Source organism: Dermochelys coriacea, chromosome 9 (assembly GCF_009764565.3).
Source record: "Dermochelys coriacea isolate rDerCor1 chromosome 9, rDerCor1.pri.v4, whole genome shotgun sequence".
In the NCBI taxonomy this organism is placed as follows: domain Eukaryota; kingdom Metazoa; phylum Chordata; order Testudines; family Dermochelyidae; genus Dermochelys; species Dermochelys coriacea.
In genome coordinates, this window is record NC_050076.1 from 21,465,526 (window position 1) to 21,476,683 (window position 11,158).

The following is an 11,158-nucleotide window of genomic DNA, read 5'->3' on the forward strand; positions in this document are numbered from 1 at the left end:
AATGGCTGACAGCCACCAAAAGCCACTGTTACTGCCACCCCAGATTTTCATAAGTGAGAAAATATATTTTCCTGTCTCTTGCCTCTTCTCACCTCACTCTCCAGTTGTCCATTTTTCATCCCCACCTGAAATGGCATCCTCAGCAGGATCAATCAGATCAGTGGTAATGCAGGAAGAAGAGCTAAAATAAGGAGGAAATTCTGCATATTCATAGCGAACCTAGTTAGAAGAAAATGAGGCTCAGCATATGTCTACACATCAGCCAGTATGGTGCTACCTAGTGTGGACAGACAGACATGTACTAGCTCTCCTGAGGCTAGCACACTAAAGATAGTGGCATGCCTACAGTGGCACAAGTGGCTACCCTACCCTCTGGGGACATTCTTGGGCAGGTAGCCTGAGCCACTACAGCCACACTTCTATTTTTAGCACAGAGCTCGTAGGTTTGTCTACCTGTACTTGGAAACACCCTTCCAGCTACTGTGTTGTAGACATACTCTTAAAGTCCACTTCTGCAGAGGTACCTCACAGGTGAGTATGGTCCCTAGCTTTAACCAACATATTGTAAGAAAGAGATGACAAACAAGGCAAGTTTTCAACTATACACAGTATTATTATAGTATTTCATGACATTCAAGTGCTAACAAACCAATACAAATTAAAGTCTGAGTAGAGGTTAATAAAATCAAAGAACATCCACTTCATTGCAGTGGAGCAGAGCTCTGCTATATTTAAGGTTGAATTTCACTCACTGTTTAGCAGACAGTTCTAGTAGATATTTGGAGGGCATACCTGAAATGTGTATACATCTATGCATGAGCGCATGTGAATACATTAATAAGCAATGTGGTGGTGACAATGAGTTAACAAATGCCTTCCATCTCCATTTCCTTATGTGATGTTTGCAAAAAGAAAAGGAGTGCTTGTGGCACCTTAGATACTAACAAATTTATTTGAGCATAAGCTTTCGTGATGAAGTGAGCTGTAGCTCATGAAAGCTTATGCTCAAATAAATCTGTTAGTCTCTAAGGTGCCACAAGTACTCCTTTTCTTTTTGTGAATACAGACTAACACGGCTGCTACTCTGAAACCTGTCATTATGTGATTTTGTTTATGTCTCCGTTTTGTAGCTCTCAGTGATCCCCGTAATTATGCTGGAGATAATAGAGTTAGATCAGGAATAAATCTGGCCCATTATCATTTACATTTGAAAAATGTGATTTTATTTCTTTATAATATAGGTTAAACTTGAAATTCACTTTGGTAAATTGCTAATTAAAATCATCAATGTAGCAACTTCTAAACTGTTTAACAAATAAGACTTCAAATGTAATGTTTATTAGAAATTAAATGTACAGTAAGGTCAGATTTATTTATTTTCTGTTCACAGCAGTATCTTAATAGGCACAGTGGCTTTGTATCATAAAATCCACAGGTTTAAAATAATAGCAATAATAATTTACATCAGGCTAACTGAATTTTTTTTTACATCTGCAGATTAACTAAACAATAGCAGTTAGTGTAATTTATTTATCTGAATAGCAACTGTGAACAGTATCAAGGCATTTCCCATAATATAGTACACAATAATCCTCAGAGTAATTCTGTGTTGTGAGCGGCATAGACCCAATAAGTATTTTTTTTCTTCCACGTGCACTGTTGCCAACTCATGATTTTATAGTGAGCCTCAAGATTTGGATGTTTTTCTTAAAGCCCCAGCTCCTGGGAGATATGGGATTATGTAAGAATTTCAGCTTTCATTTAAAAAATGTTTCTAGTTCTCATTGTTAGGAGAAAAGCATAGAAACATAAACCCTATAGGTGAAAAACCAGAAGGCAATACTGTACAAGAAGAACTCAAAGTGCATATTTTAATTACATGTTTTTAAACCAATCTCATGATTTTGGGGCACCAGATTCTGGATTTTGAAACTCTTGGGTTTGGCAATATTGCATCCACTATCTAAAATCCTATGACAAGATGAGGCAGATGATATATAATACTATACTCTGACCTTGGTTTCAAAAGGGTTTCAACCTGGCTTCTGACCCATCAATAAAAATAGTTGCATATTACAGATATTTTACTATCCAATCTGTGGGTACAATTAGATATCCAAGTGCGATAAAGCGTGTCAGCAAAATTACAGTCAACCACCTTGAAACTAATTTTATTTCAGGTCCTCATCTGAACAAGCAAATGCAAGCTAACGGAAATGCCAGTGCTATTTTAAATGGTGAGGAAGATAAGCAGACTCAAAGGTTCTAATTAGCACCAAGGTTTACTGCAATAGATGTAATTGTATAAATTACACAGGCAACTTGTTTTCTTACAGTCCACAAAGGAAGAACTCTCTGGACCTTTTCCTAGAACATCTTAGGACAAGATAATCATTACCACATTTGTAAAGGATTACTGACCTCTAGTGTGCCCTCCCAGTAAAACTTTAATCCAATAAAAACTGCATTATCTTTCTCCTGAGTTATCCTATGTCTAACCCAGGGGGACCCAGTCTTTAAGAGCCAAAGAATCACAGAGCTGCTGCTCAAAGTAACCATAGACATATAGGTATTACAGAGGCATTAGCCGACCATCTCCTCTCTTCCTGACCATATTTTCTTTGACTTATTTATTGTAAGTGATTTTGAGCATAGATTCCCTAATGCATTCCAAAAGAGATTCTTCCTCTGCATAAAACATGAAATTGTCAAGCAGAAAGGCCTATACAGTTCACTGCAGCCAGTAGAAGTCACTGATTCCTGCATTTATTTCCTCTATATTTAAAATCTATTTCTCATGCTGCTTGTCTCGCAGGGTTGACATGTGTCAAAAGATGCCATTATACACTGTGAAAATGCACAACCATCAAGCACCATCTAAAAGAGAATTATATATTTAAAATACTCCTCTGCATATTTGCTTGTGTTGTTTGATGTGGCCTCATAATTGCCAAGAGTCAACAGTCATAGAAATAGTTCATCAGAGGATACAAAATTGCTGCTCCATCAAAGTGAAAGAAAAATTAAATAGGTAAAGCACGCACCGCAGGAATAATAAATCTCCATAGCTCACTTTACACATCAGCCTTTTTAATGCATAATTTATTTGCATTTATTTACTAAAAATGGAAAGTCTACTAGAAAAATGCAGTCCATGATACATCACTGGCAGAAAGAATTTTCTAAAATATGGCTTAGTGTCTTTCAATAGTGAGAGCACAGATCAGAGAGTCAGGACTTCTGGGTACTATTTCTGGCTCTGCCACTGACACACTGCATGATCTTGAGCACTGTCCTATGTCTCAGTTTACCCACTACTGCTTACTTATCTCTCAAGAGTGCTATGAGATTTTACTAATAATGTGTTTCAGGATCCTGGAGGAAAAGATGCTATATAATAACTTCATTCAAATCATACTCTGTCATGGGTAGGTTGATATATTTTTGAACAGCAAGAATGTTTGTGTCACCCCAGCGGCTGAATGAACAGCACATTGTTGTTGTTTGTATTCACTCTGATACATTTGGGCTTAGATAACAGCATTTCCTATTTCAGCATGCTGGCTCTGCAGTGAAGCAAACCTGTGCTTGAATCCTGATTCAGATTCTGCCATTATAGCTTTGTTAGCTGCTGAATTTTGTGAAATTCACTCAGATTCCATTTATTTGGGCTGCAGAATCAGATTGTGAAGCACTGGCAGACTGTCACTCTCAGTATGACTTAGCACTGGAAGTAACTAATGCTAAACAAAATGTGTTAGCTAAAAAAGCCCATTTTCACTATGTTTATTTTGTACTTATTTGTAGAATGAAACATTTATGTGGTGGATTTACAGTCAAATATTGTATCCCATCAATATTCCAGTATTAGTATACACGTGCATAAAATACTGAGTGGAAACAAAGTTCAGGGGATGCAGTATTCATGCTGTGACTGCAAAGCAGATTTGTAAACAATGCCTTTGTTACTGCATCTTCATTACAAGATACCTCTTCTCTTTTCTATGGAAACTGTAAGGTTATAAAAATCAGCATCTTGCGCAGGCCTCAGTTCCGCAATAATCACTTAGATGGTACTCATCCTCATTGCACCTGAGTGCTTCACAATCATTAACGTGTTTTATTCTCATGACATCTCTGTGAGGTAGAGAAGTATTATCCCAATTTTACACACAGGGAACTGCCACAAGGGGCAGATTAAGTGACTTGCCCAGGGTCACACACAAACTCTGTCTGAACTGAGAATTGAACCCAGGTATCCTGAATCCTAACACTGGTGCCCTAACTACCACATCCTTCCTTCTGTACAGGCAGACCCCATCAACTTCACACAGGTCTGGGGTCCCACACCTGTTGAACTCACTACAGGACTGGGGCTCGATGTGGAAAGGAGTCACACCAGAAAACACATTTTAATGGTTTCATCAAAGAAAGCTTGATTAAAGCCTGTTCCTTTCCTTTTTATTTTCTCCTTAATTTTTATTAATTCCCATGCATCCTCCTTTGTTTCATTTTTAGTCTAATATAAAATATTTTCTAGGGGAAGACAGAGAAATAGAGAGCCATGTGATTGCAATTTTCTTTAATATCAATTCCTGACAATAAAACCGCAATAAACTCTAAGTATTGTCTTCCACCCTCCCCCCTTTAATGCAGTACTGATTTGGGATGCTTCCATTATAGCCTCCCCCTACATACTGCTACTCCAGGTCATTCCCTAGAGGTACTGAGGAGGTCTATAATATCCAGTAGAATAGATGAAGCAAGGATCTGAGTCTTCAAGGTGCTGAGCACCTCAAAACCCCATTGACTTGTGATTCTTGTGACAGATAGGGTCAGACCCAGGTGTCAACAAGTTCCATTCTCTTCCAACTAAAGCTGGACAAGAAAGGCTTTTCCCGTCCTCAGAAAATTGTCAAGATTTTGAAAAATTTTCCTGTTCTGAATAATGATAAAAATGCAAAATCTTGAAAATTTTTGCAAACTAAAACTCAAAAAAAGTTTTCAGTTCATTCGAAACATTTTGTTTCAGTAATTTCTAAATGTCATTGAGATTTCAACTAGTTTTTTTATTCTAATTAGCTTAAGTTTTGATACAAAATAATCTCAAACTAGAAAACTTCTGTTGGTGGAATTTACAAGCTTTTGAAGCAGTGTCTCTGAGCTAAATATTCCTTCCCCAGACCTGAGCTCTCTGTAGCACAAAAGCTTGTATCTTCCACCAAGAGAAGTTGGTCCAATAAAAGATAATAGCTCACCTACCTTGTCTCTTTCATATCCTGGGATCAACATGTCAACACCACCACTTCAAATAGCTCTTATGCAGCTCTTGGGGGCATAAACATGTGTTGTTGTTGTTGTTGTTATGCATCTCAGTATTGATTTGGGCCCAAAATATCACTGAAAATGTACTTTATACCACCCCATGATTGAGCTTTAATCCTGATCTGGAAGAACTACTTCATGGGTCAAAGTAAATTCAGACTTCCTACCCCTGCCAGAGGTTAGCAGTGTACCTACGACAGGCTCAACAACGTCCTTCTGGACTAACTAACTCACTGAATAATTGGGAAGCCGTTCATTTATCAGGAAAGCACCTGGGCATGATAAAAAGAAGTACAAGGGAGCTAGGGGAACGGAGGCTTCTGAGGGAAAGGAACAGTTCCCAGAACTTTAGACAGAAAAAGCTCCTATGAAAAAGGCCTCTCAGGAGGACCTGATGACGGGGGCTTAGCAGCAAAGGAAACCGAGGAAGAATGCTCCTGAGTGCAAGAGTTTCCAGAAGGAAGGGACTATGAATGTTGAGTCTCACAGAAACTTGAATCTCGTGGAAGACTTCCCCAGGCAACAGGAGAAGCCCTGGAAAAGGGGAATTATGCTGTCCTGAGGAAGAATCATCACAGTTTGGCCTCTAAGCAAAGCTTGACTAAAGAGGAGAGACCCTCCTCCAGCCAGAGACGAGATACACTTGACACCAGAAAGGAGTTCCAGGTCATAAAGGCCTCACTGGTAAGGGACCTTGAACATAACTGGAGTTGCCAAACTAATGTTGACTCAGCTCCTTCCCACTCCTGCTAGAGATGTGGAGGGGGAGGTCTATTATGTGATGTTCTGCATTTGGGGTTAAATAAACTAGACACCTGAAAGAGCATTATTCTATGTACAAGCCTCATTGGGCTTATTAAAACCCTCACTCAGGGAAACTAAGGCAGTGACACAACGGTGGTGCTGTATTGGGTTGCTGGGGGCATTCTAGGGGTTAAGACTCCCAAGACATACCCATTCAGTATATGTATAGGGTTATAAAGAGCACAGGACAGGGCTACTTTTATTGTACATAGTGTGAAATGATAAAGGCTACAAATGGTATAAAATAGAAGTGGACAAAGTGAAAGAAGAGAAGTAAAGTACCTATGTACAGACAGCCCGCATATCAATGATCCTTTCAATCTACAAGTTTCAGGATGGATTTATTCATTGATTGCTATCTAGAAAAAGCTTCTATCTAAGCCTTAATTGCACATCTGATACTCACCAAATCTCCATAGAAGTCAATAAGCATTTTCCGTGTACAAAGAATGCAGATAAATCCTGAATGTGATATTTCTTAACACTGTCCTGTAATCTGAAGACAACCCATTTATATGAAGCTAAGTTGAAAAGAGAACCAAAGCTTTAGAAGTCCTAATCCTTCATAAATAATGGCTCTTGTAATGACAAAAGGGTCAGGGACATTTTGACCCCTCTTGTGCTATCTTGTTAACTTTTCTGTCAAAAGAAGTTCACTTAACTAAATTATTCCTAAAAGTACTTGTAAAAATAACTATTACAGAGGCACAAGTGCACCTTGTAATGAATATATTATAGACAGAGACCTGTGGGCATGCTGCTTGCTATATCTCATTTTCATTGGCTTGTGTGCTCCAGCTTTGGGTACAGTAGTCCTTGCTCCAGTGGGAGGGCCATATTTTTAAACATTTCCATTCTCTGTGACAGTTAGTTTCATCAGCTGTTGGCCTCTTCTTTAACCCTGACAGCATGAAGACCTCTCTTTCCTTGACATTTCAAAGCCTTCAGTAACAATGTAAAAACCAGGACAGTTTGTGACAAGTGTATTGGGTCACAAATTTGAACAAAATTTATAAATGAATTTTTAAAGAAACGAGTTGGCAAGCCAGTTGACTCCTCTAGGTGCTATGACTTCTTTACACAATGCAGTGCAGTGCATCTTTTTAAATTCCCTCCCTGCCCAAAAACAACAACAAGGTAGACACTGCACAACATTAGAGGTGGACCAAGCAGGCCAAGATTGGGTGTTTACTGCAAAACTGCATCAGGATGGTTCAAATCCAAGTTCCATTTCATGTCATCTCCCTAAGATTTCCAGGAGTTAGATAAAAGGTTTTAGATCATTTCAACATTTCAAATTACTGACCAACAGCTTATTTATGACTATTAATTATTTACAGTACATTACAATAGTACATAGATGCCCAACCAAAATCAAGGACTCATTGTGCTAGACATTGTACAAATACATAGTAAGAGAGAATCCCACTCCCTCCTACAAAGAATTTACTATCTAAATAAACAAGACAGACAAAGGATAGGAAAAAGGAAGTATCACCATTCATTGAACAGGTAATGAATATGTGGGCCATATTTTTTGCTACTGTTAATTAGCGTAAGTCCGTTCTAGTCAATGGATCTGCAACAATCTACATCAGCAGACTTACCCAAGCTCTACCAGGAAGCTTGCGACAGTCCGGAATTGAAGTGAAGTCACCTGAATGCCAGCCAGAGGTTTAGCCACAGGACTATCTTTCCTGTATTTTTTGTCCATGTGTTTTTACAAATATTAAATTTTGGTGCATACATAGCTCCCACATATTTCAGAGAGACTGAATGTAAGTGTCCAGCAGAAGGACAAAAATTGTCTTGCTTTGTCTACAGAAGATGAGGCATCAAAGAAAGAGAAAAAAGAATAATTTCACCTGCTTTTCTCATATCAAATTCTTTAAAAACACTTAAGAGCACTGCGAACTCTTAGAACAATAGGTTTCATTGCAGAAAATTCTTTGCAGTGTTTGTTTTAAATACCATTCTTCAGGACCATAGGTTTTGCTGACCAGACTTAAAAGGGAATTTACTGATTAACTGAAATATTAAAATCAAACTTATTTTATTTCTGTATCAGAGCATCATCTTTCGAAGTGAAGTTCCTCATTAACACAGCAGTTTTTGTTTACAATGTGGTATTTTAGTTGCTATGTGAAAAGAGCAAAGGTTTCATTATCATATGGGCAGAGATTTAGCTATTTGTAATTTGTAAAAAGCTGCATGAAGACATGGAAAAGAGGGCGAGATTTCTGGAAAAACTGCATTGTTCAGAACTTGTTGGAATGTCTGATATCAGTTTATTTTTTCCCTGTCATTTGCATAACACCTGGTTTTTAATGCTGGAGAGATGCTCTGTTCACCTTACATCATTCTGACGGTAACAAATTTTCCTTCAATTCTCTTCTACAAAGCATTATTGCCTGCCCAGGAGTGCAGAATTTGCAGCGCCATCAGAAGTTATTTTTACTGGCATTCCATCTGACCAGAAGCCAAGGGGCCACAAGGTGTCTCAGTATGCAATCTACTTCCTAAATGCTAGTGCATAAGGGCACTTAAATGATGCACGGGCCTTGAATTTCACCCAAGATGAACAAATGTATCTATGTCCAATCTAAATGTGCGAAGTGGGGATTTCTACACATATGTACACTAATACATAAATAAGTATTTTCACAGATAAAACAAGTGTGCCCAAACGTACATGCATAACTCTCGATATCTAGTCCATACATTATCAGTCTGATCAATACAAGCAAAAAGAATAAAACACACCTGCAAAATTACAATGATACATACAATTTGCATACCTCTCAGAAGCACTGTGACGCTTAATTAATGCTTGAGGTCCTCAGATGCAAGGCACTATATGCAAAGCCATATTGTATTGCCTAACACGGTAACTAATAAAGAAATGGTTATGTTCTCTATCAAAGCAATTATAAAATTGATCCATAAATCAATCAGTGCACCAGGTTCAAAAGCTAGGCTGTGTTATATGCCATTTAAAAGATCAAGGGCCAAATCTTAAGTCTAGCACTGAGCTCAAGAACTGATCTATAATGCTGGGGATTTCCATGGGGGCCTGTCAAGGTTCCTTCCCCACTATGAACTCTAGGGTACAGATGTGGGGACCCTTATGAAAAAACCCCTATGTTTATTTTTACCAGCTTAGGTTAAAACTTCCCCAAGGTACAAACTATTTTACCTTTTGTCCCTGGACTTTATTGCTGCCACCACCAAGCATCTAACAAAAATAACAGGGAAAGAGCCCACTTGGAAACATCTTTCCTCCCAAAATCCCCCCAAGCCCTACACCCCCTTTCCTGGGGAAGGCTTGATAAAAATCCTCACCAATTTGCATAGGTGAACACAGATCCAAACCCCTTGGATCTTAAGCACAATGAAAAAGCAATCAGGTTCTTAAAAGAAGAATTTTAATTAAAGAAAAAGTAAAAGAATCACCTCTGTAAAATCAGGATGGTAAATACCTTACAGGGTAATCAGATTCAAAACATAGAGAATCCCTCTAGGCTAAACCTTAAGTTACAAAAAGACACAAAAAAGGGAATATACATTCCATTCAGCACAACTTATTTTAACAGCCATTTAAACAAAACAGAATCTAATGCATATCTAACTAGATTGCTTATTAACCCTTTACAGGATTTCTGACCTGCATTCCTGCTCTGCTCCCAGCAAAAGCAACACACAGACAGAGAGAACCCTTTGTTTCCCCCCGCCCCACCTCCAGCTTTGAAAGTATCTTGTCTCCTCATTGGTCAACTTCTTAACCCTTTACAGGTGAAAGGGTTTTTCCTCTGGCCAGGAGGGATTTAAAGGTGTTTACCCTTCCCTTTATATTTATGACAGGGCCTGAATAGAAGTAGTCTTCCAAACCCCATGCTGAAGAACTATAGCATCTTTTAAGCTACGGCTTCTGTACCCCACCTTTCTGGAGTCCACCAGGTCCACTTTGTTTATCCCATTGCCTACCCTGCATGCTGGTGTGCATATTCCTGCAGAACAAAAAGGTATGCAACCTCTATAGGGTCCCAGCATCCTGCACTTTCTGCAAATAGCAAATCACACTCCTTCCACTTTGGTCTGGGCCCTCTACACTGGAAGAGGGGTCACAGGGGTGGGACAGGACTAATTCCAAACATTAGAATAAATATTCTCCATTTTTAAAAAAAATTCTTGGTTCACACAAACTGAAGCATGCTGTATTATATGTAAATTAACACCAACAAAACCCAGCTCTCAAACAAATACCTCTCATTGTTTATGTCTAGGGTGGAAAAAACTCTGTCCCTCGAACAACTGTAGTAAAGGAGACTTAGATCAATATCTGAGGGAGTGCTTTCTTAAAAAAACATGCTTCACCTTGGAAGCATCTTTTGAGGCTTAGTTAACATAATCTGACACACTTACATGTAGAAATATTTTCTAAGCACTTAGTAGTGAGCATTTCAAAAACAAAAACTCCATCAGCCTCTGTTGTGGAAAGTAGGAGAATGACACTTGAATTATATTAAAATGTGCTCAGGGGTTAAGGCTGCCCTCAGGCATCTTTCACTTGCATGACCGGCATTTATACAGCCAATAAGCCAAGCTGACATTGACCTTGAGAAGACTATGGGAGTAGTTTTTACATGATGATGATCTAGCCTTGAAAATCATCTCCAGTGCTCTAGTATCAAACAGACTTTTCTTCAGTATCGGGTATTCATGCCTTGTTCCATCCGCTGTCTATTTCTAATCATACACATGTCACTATGCAAAGAGGAGCTCTTCAAATACACCTTTAATGGAAATTACAGATTTAATTCCCTTAAAATGCTTTGAACAATCTCAGCCTTACCATCTAAGAGCCCAATCCTGCTCTGCTGAAGTCCGTGACAAAATCCCCACTGACATCAATTGTGCAGGATCATGACCCTGAGTAGAGCTGGTTGAAATGTTTCAAAATTTTTAAAACATGAAATTCATGAACATTTTTGCCCTACCTATTCCTCAGAGACACTGAGTGCTCTTAACT